The sequence below is a fragment of the Amblyomma americanum genome, chromosome 6 (assembly GCF_052857255.1).
Source record: "Amblyomma americanum isolate KBUSLIRL-KWMA chromosome 6, ASM5285725v1, whole genome shotgun sequence".
NCBI classification, from domain to species: domain Eukaryota; kingdom Metazoa; phylum Arthropoda; class Arachnida; order Ixodida; family Ixodidae; genus Amblyomma; species Amblyomma americanum.
The window spans coordinates 35,411,925-35,418,987 of NC_135502.1; positions in this window are offsets into that span (position 1 = coordinate 35,411,925).

Below are 7,063 nucleotides of genomic sequence, written 5' to 3' on the forward strand. Positions count from 1 at the left end.
AAAAGCAATCGACGGACGCAAAATCAACATAAGAAATGACGCAAGGCTGACCGCGATCAAACCCTGTAAAGGAACTAGTGTTACCACCCCTGCCCTTCCCGAAGAAAGAATAAAGTAAACGAAACGTAATTGCTTGCGAATTCAGCATTTATCCTTTTATCCCCGTTCCCACTTGGAGTGAAAAAAAAAAACTATACCCCCTCTCAAACCAAGCCGCCCACCTCAGCCGACTCAATCCATTCAGCGTCAAAAAGAAGCTATGGAAAAGTCGTTAAACAGCAATCAGGCTAAGTCCTCCTGACACTATCTTTCCATTTCTTCATCTGTTGCTCCGGTTTTCTTTTCCCTGTCATTTTTTCCCATTCACGGTCTCCCGAGGCCGGCATAGAAAAGTTTAATTAGCAGTTTAATTAAGCCCTGTGTGTACTGAGCCGAGAGAAAAGCCGCCTGCCTGACCAACCAAAACGAAAGTAAGAGTGGAGACCCAAATGAACGGCCGGTCTTTTATCTCGTTCATCTCATCCTCCCGTTTACTTAGCGGCCATCGTCACGCTCCTTCAGCTGATTTGCCCTCTGCGCTTTTCAGCCTCGCTGCAGTTACATACAGTACACTTGAGGCTAAACGCCTGGTGCGTTACCAATCGTAAAACAGTCACGTCCGCAAGATGCGTTGATTACCCGGGCCGCTCTGACTCAGGCTTTTTCTCGGTCGTATTTTCATAGTTGCGTGCATTAAAATACGCACTAAGGTTATTCTCAATCTGTGTCGTATAGAACGTCAACTCGGGTCTTGCTGCGTCTACAGATGCGACGATCATTTCAGTCGCCTGGACTTTCCTTTTTGAAGAGACTTATTGAAGAGTGCAGAAATTTTTACTGGCGTCAGATAAACATTACATGCCTATAATCCAGGACAGGTCGAGTATATAACAGGCATAAACTGAATGGTTATAAGAGCGATTACACTTCTACAGCGTGTTGAAAGATATTTTTGCGCAGAATACTCAAGATTTGATCTTTCCGCGTAATTGCAACACCGCTGTTACAGGGCTGTGCAATATCTTCCATTCGAAACGAGAAGAGTGGAAGCCCGAAAGCGCTAGCGTAACCATAAAAAAAAAATACCTACCCTCATTGAACCATCTCAGTCAAAACTTTCAAAAGGGGAATGCCTGTTTAATTGACGGACGAGATTGTGTCGCGATTGTCTAATTTTCAAAACCAGATTTAGTTATTGGCCGAAGAGGGGCCGTATTCTACGCGCTGTTCATTTTTCGTTGTCCATTTTTCCTCCCTACTGTCCTGTGTTAGTGGTCACTCAGATATACGCGCGGCTTTCAAGCGTCTGGGACAAGCAACCCGGTCATTCGGTGGTTCGCAACCGGATCTTACCTCACAGAAATGGGATACAGCATGCAGCCAATGGTGAGGTGCATTGCAGCGCGCTGTCAACAGCAGACGACCGGGCCTGATCACTGGCTATCATATGCTGCGATATGTAACCAAACGTAAGGTCCAGTGGACAGGCACCAAATGGCCGGGTCGCTTTCCACGGACACTTGAAAGGTCAAATATACCGCGTCGATGACCTTGGCTCGACGAGGCTTGTATTAAAGAACAGCAGTGAGGTTCTCAAATCTTTTAATTCTGTTACCAGAGAGAAAGGTGGCTTCGACCTGATCTCTACGCGCCAAGAGAATTGCGCCACCGTTTTTGGCTATTTTTGCTGATCGGCTTTATGAAATGCTGCAAACCACGCGCAGAAAAAGAGACACGGAAAAGTCCTCCATTTACACCATTAGATGCACGTCCTAAATTACTAAGAGCAAGCTGGTCGGTAATGTAGCCTCAACAGACATTTAAAACACCCTCGGTGCGCCATGTTATGGCTGCCGTTTTTCAAATATTTCAGACAGTTACAGTGCTCAGTTGCTCATTGTTTATGTTCGTATGATTTGATATTGGAAAAAAATTGGCGGTGGTTTACCTCTGGTTAAACCTGGAGTGACGCGACAGCTACAGCTGGCTGAGTGGAACTTGGTCACGCGAGTAACCACGCTGAAGGTTCGAAATGCTACCGGAATGTAGTTATCGCTACAAAACAGAGGAGAAAAGTGAGCATGTGAAAGATAGTATGTGAAAGCGATACTACGAATCTGAAAACACATTCTTGCAAAATAGACTGACACACACAGAAAAATATAACAAAGGTTTACGTCTCGGCTAGGACTAGCCTTTATCTGATGAAGAAGAGTCTCGAGGTAAAACTTTACTAAACAGTCCGACTTCGAAAGATACAAGAGTTTGAAACAAAATCCCCATTTACAGCCCGATATTAAACATCACCAGAGCAGCATTCGGGGAGGTGACAACGTGACATGGGCATTGCGACGTTCATTTCTGGTCCACGGGCCCCCAGGGCTGTCCGCACTTTTCCACATTAACGGCGACAAGCAACGGTGGCTCTCGGAGACAGCGCGGCCTCTTATGTTCTTGGACAAAGAGGACCAGCCCCTTCAAGAGCCTTGTGCGCAGTAGTGCGCGGGTCGAACTAGAGTGACAGTTAATAAAGCCTTTTTCGGGACTTGGTCAAACATAAATACTTAGAAATGGTGCGATGCCAGTCAATGCAAAAGCCAACAAGTAACATAAAACTGCCTTAGACGATGACCACTTTTTTTTTCCTGTAGCAGAACTGTGTTGTTACTGAGATTAGTATTCAGTGACCTGCTACATTTGCAGAGCTATATAATATTTAATCTATCGGGGCACATTGCATTCACAGTTATTTTTATACCTGTTTATAAATGGGCTAAAATAATGCCTGTTTCGTTTTGGTACGCAGCTAGGATACAGTGATATAGCAAGCGATGTTACAAGCAGTTGATCATTTCATGGGAAAACACCTGTAACGTACGTAACGATAGTTCACATCATAAAAAATTGCGAAAAATGTAACAGTTGTTGAGAGTAAACGGGTCCACCCGTTTACACAGCTTTTGCCTGAGGCGAAAGTTGAACTGCAGAAAAAAGCAAAGGGAGGTGGGGGGGGGGGGGGGGGGGGGGGGGGGGGGGCGGCATAAAATTAATGCGTCCACTTGCTCGAGTGTTCACCAAATAGTCTCTCTGTTTGAAAGTGGAATGAGTTGCAATGTGTACAGAAGTTGGGGTGACACTTAAGCGCCGCATTTAAACGTATGATGCGGTAACTTTAATCGGTCCCGTCAGCGCCTCCACGTCATCTCATTAGCATATTACCCGACAACGTGCCCTACTAATGTTTCCAAATCATACGTTCAATTAATGACTTGTCGCGAGAAGTAACTAGGGAAAAGCAATCTGGGTCTCACAAGTTCTACCGCTGGAAACACCTGCCATCGCAGGGTAGCGGTGCATCGCTTAACCACTGCACCACTGCACCACTGCGCCAGGAGTGGTATGAGAACTTCCAGCGATTCATCAGTGTTAAGTAGAGAATGGCCAATTCCGTTCATAGGGGCATAAATCCATCAAAGCTATCGCGGGATACCCTTAAGGCGAAGCTTAAGTGTCCACCTATATTTTAGTGCGCTAGCACTAAGGTGCCAAGCCACCAATTTCGTCGACCTTTGTCTGAAGCCTGCTTTACCTTGAAAACCGAGCCGTGAAACGAAACCGAAGTGAAAACCGAAGTGCTAGCTTATCCACGTCCGTCATTGTTTTGCTTTGTAATACAACGTCTTACCAATTGACAAAACTGGTTAGTGAGCCCGAAAAGAAATGATGTTTATGAAAAAAAATCGCAAAAACATTTTTTAGATATTTAGACAAACATACAAAACCACACAAAATGAATTTTCATCCGCGCCTTATATGCCAATGCTACGGAACATGTGTAGACACAGGAAAAATAGTAACTCCGGTTGTGCGCTAAAAATATGCTTTTGATTTTTTTTCTATCACTTTTGTTACAGCACCAAGCCTCATTTTTTAAAGAGCAGCTTAAGCGATGGACAAATCTCTTTGACAGAAATATGGGGAACGCTTACTATTCTCGTGATAAAGATTTCGCACCAACTGATACAGAAAACACATACGCAGACTGGGAGCAGACAAAGCACCTTCTCTACACGCACAATTACCACGATGTTTTTAGACAAATCGGAGGTGGTCGATCTCCACACTTGGGACGTTTGCGATGGAATGACCCTGAAACTAGGTTGTGATGCATGATACAAGTATGCTGTCGCGCTATGCGGACCCATTGCATTTGTTGCATGTCGTTGTGTTTCCATAAAAAGCAAACTACACCTACGCAACTTTAAAATAGAAGATCCAGGATTCGGATCTGCTCCAAACAGTAACTTTTATCCGCAGTGGGGCTGCTATAGGACATGCCTTTGAAGGCGGATATGACCTTGAATGTGAGAGAATAGTCTGCAATTACACTGCGCTGCTTTTAAACGCGTACACGTGGCCAACAAATTAACAAGAAAAGCAAACCACGCACCTCAGAAGAATAAAAGGTGGTACCCAACGGAGAACACCATGCCTGCTAGTCACGTTCGCGGAAGCGCAGTGTGCGTGGCTGAATTAACAATGACGCTGACGACGTGACTGCGGCTCTGATAAAAATTTCACGGTTGAAAAGCGGAAGCCAGGTTCGCTGCAGAGTAAGTGTGTGAAGGGTAAACAGATGTCTAAGCCTGCAAGCAGAGTTATACAGTGCTTGGATGTACAGCCATGTACAGCGGATTAAACATCGACACTTTTCAGACGCATTTATACCAGCTGTACTGTTTGACCGACCGACGAACCAAATGTCTACCTGACCTGCCGAATGACTTTAATAGATTCTTCGACGGAGTGGCTGACTACGACCGATTTACTAATCCTACCGACTTAGACCCACTGAATTTTTTTGCGTGCCAAAGAAACACCACGGGTCATCAGGGACGACGTCCAGGAGCAGTCAATATAAATTTTAACAACCAGATGTTCTTTATCGTACATTAAGGTTCCACAAAAACAGAGTATTAGTCTATTTGCTTCCGTCCAAATTCTACCGCCAAAGCCGGAGTAGAATCCGTGAACCCATGGTCAGCCTCCGAACGCCTCATTCACCGAGCCCAAACGGATGTTGTATGCAATTCAGTCACGAACATAAATGTGCTTGCCGCCGCATATCTCAGAAGAGTGTAAGTGGCGTTCAGTTCCTTACTTTTCAGTCACCAGCCTGGTTGGCCAGTACATGGTGGTCCACCTGAATAAAAGCAATATTTTAAACGAATCGAACAAATATGACAGAGTAAAACTGAGACAGCGATATTGGTGGTCGGTGAGCTCAATTAGTCTTTCTAAGTAATGCTAGAGCTAACACAAAACTACTTAATTGTAATGCTAAACATTTAGTACCGAATATTTACTTACCTGTCCTTGCGTGTAAGAGATATTAAAATATAAAGTAACTTAGTGTCTCGAAGCGCTGTCAATAGCCCCATTCATAAAATGAAGCCCGTATATCGAAGTTCTATTTTTAAGTAAACATGCATGGAGCCCTAAATTCCAAAAAGTTTGCCTCTGTTGGTGCACATTTTCAGTCCTCAGCCCTGTACAAGTCAAAATTGGCACAGTTGCAGTCAGGTATTAGTGTCAGAAACAGTTCTGTATCGAGGAGGTGACATACTCCGTTCAGATTGTACGCAGTGAAACTACGAAGCCACCTACGCCGTCCTGCAAAACAAGTAAGTGCGACGGCGGCAACCAAGCATTCACAGCGCAGCCAAGACAACAGTGGAATGATTTTAACAAACTCATAAAAGCTTTTCTAGGCCACACGCTTCTTTGGTCGCCACCAGCAATTCCGCCGACTTTTACTGAGCAACTGTTCTTAACGATCATCCTACTAATAAGTAATGAGTCCTGAAAGTGCTTAGTGCTGTATTAAGTGAGAATTCAAGGCTGCGAGGTCTGACAGTAGCACAAAATTTATCCAGCAGCAACATAAGCGAACGAAAGCAGCTTTTTCTATACTAACATTTATTCGATTAAATTCCGCAATCTCTTTGATGGTTCTAAGCTTGGCCTAGCTACACCAAAAATACCAAAAAAAAATGTATCAGGCAATCAGGCTCGCTATACTCCCATCGCACAAGCATGCTTTCGCTCTCATGTAAGGCTGCTGTAACGTTTGGTATTAGGCTAATCAAATGCTAACCAAACTATACCATGAGGTACAAACAACGACATAATGAGCTTATAAATATGTATCTACACGGTCACATCAAAATAATGTCATAAAACGCACAACGCAAGCTTATACACTTTGCATAAGCTCTTGAGCGCGCACCGAGGCACCAGGAAGCGTTAGGCAAGAAAGCACCGCACAAAGCGCACATCACCACCACTCGCTCGTGAGCGCACAAAGCCCTAACAGGGTTCCGGGGATACACTCGCGCACTAGGCGTTACGGGGCACCCTCATACACGCGCGCAACCTCTATAACAAGCTTAGGGTATGCAGCACGTGGGCTGCACGCTGCCGCGGAAGCGAAGGATTTGCGCTTTGAACCGCACGCGCTCTCTGCCTCACGTTGCCCGATAAGCCGCCCGGCACGAGCAGGTAAACAGCCGCAGCCCGTACCCGCTATTGCAAAGTTTAGAATTACGTGCTGATTATGTGCGCCGCTATCCGAGCGCGCGAAGAATTTGAATTGCAAATTTCTGATCAGACACTGCCGCAGAGGCCGAATGAGAGGGACATCGCACGCGGCATAAATGTATTGTTCACCTCAGCAAATTCCATGAGCGCGTTTCACAATCGTGGCTGCAGGGAAGAACTGTACACAGCGAATAATCACGTCACTGTGCTCCGTTGTAGTCCGCGAAAATCTATCCTCTCTCAGCGGTACTCAATATGAATTGGTAGATTACGGTGCAGTACGGCCACTGACAGCGTTCATCGCCAGGTAAAGCCGTCCTAGCGTCGGTGTTCCCTAAGCCCTTCAAAAGACCGCATCTCATGTGCAGAACCATTGCCCTTTCACTACGAGGTTTCGAAGGCTTGTTATCATGTCGTGTAGCAG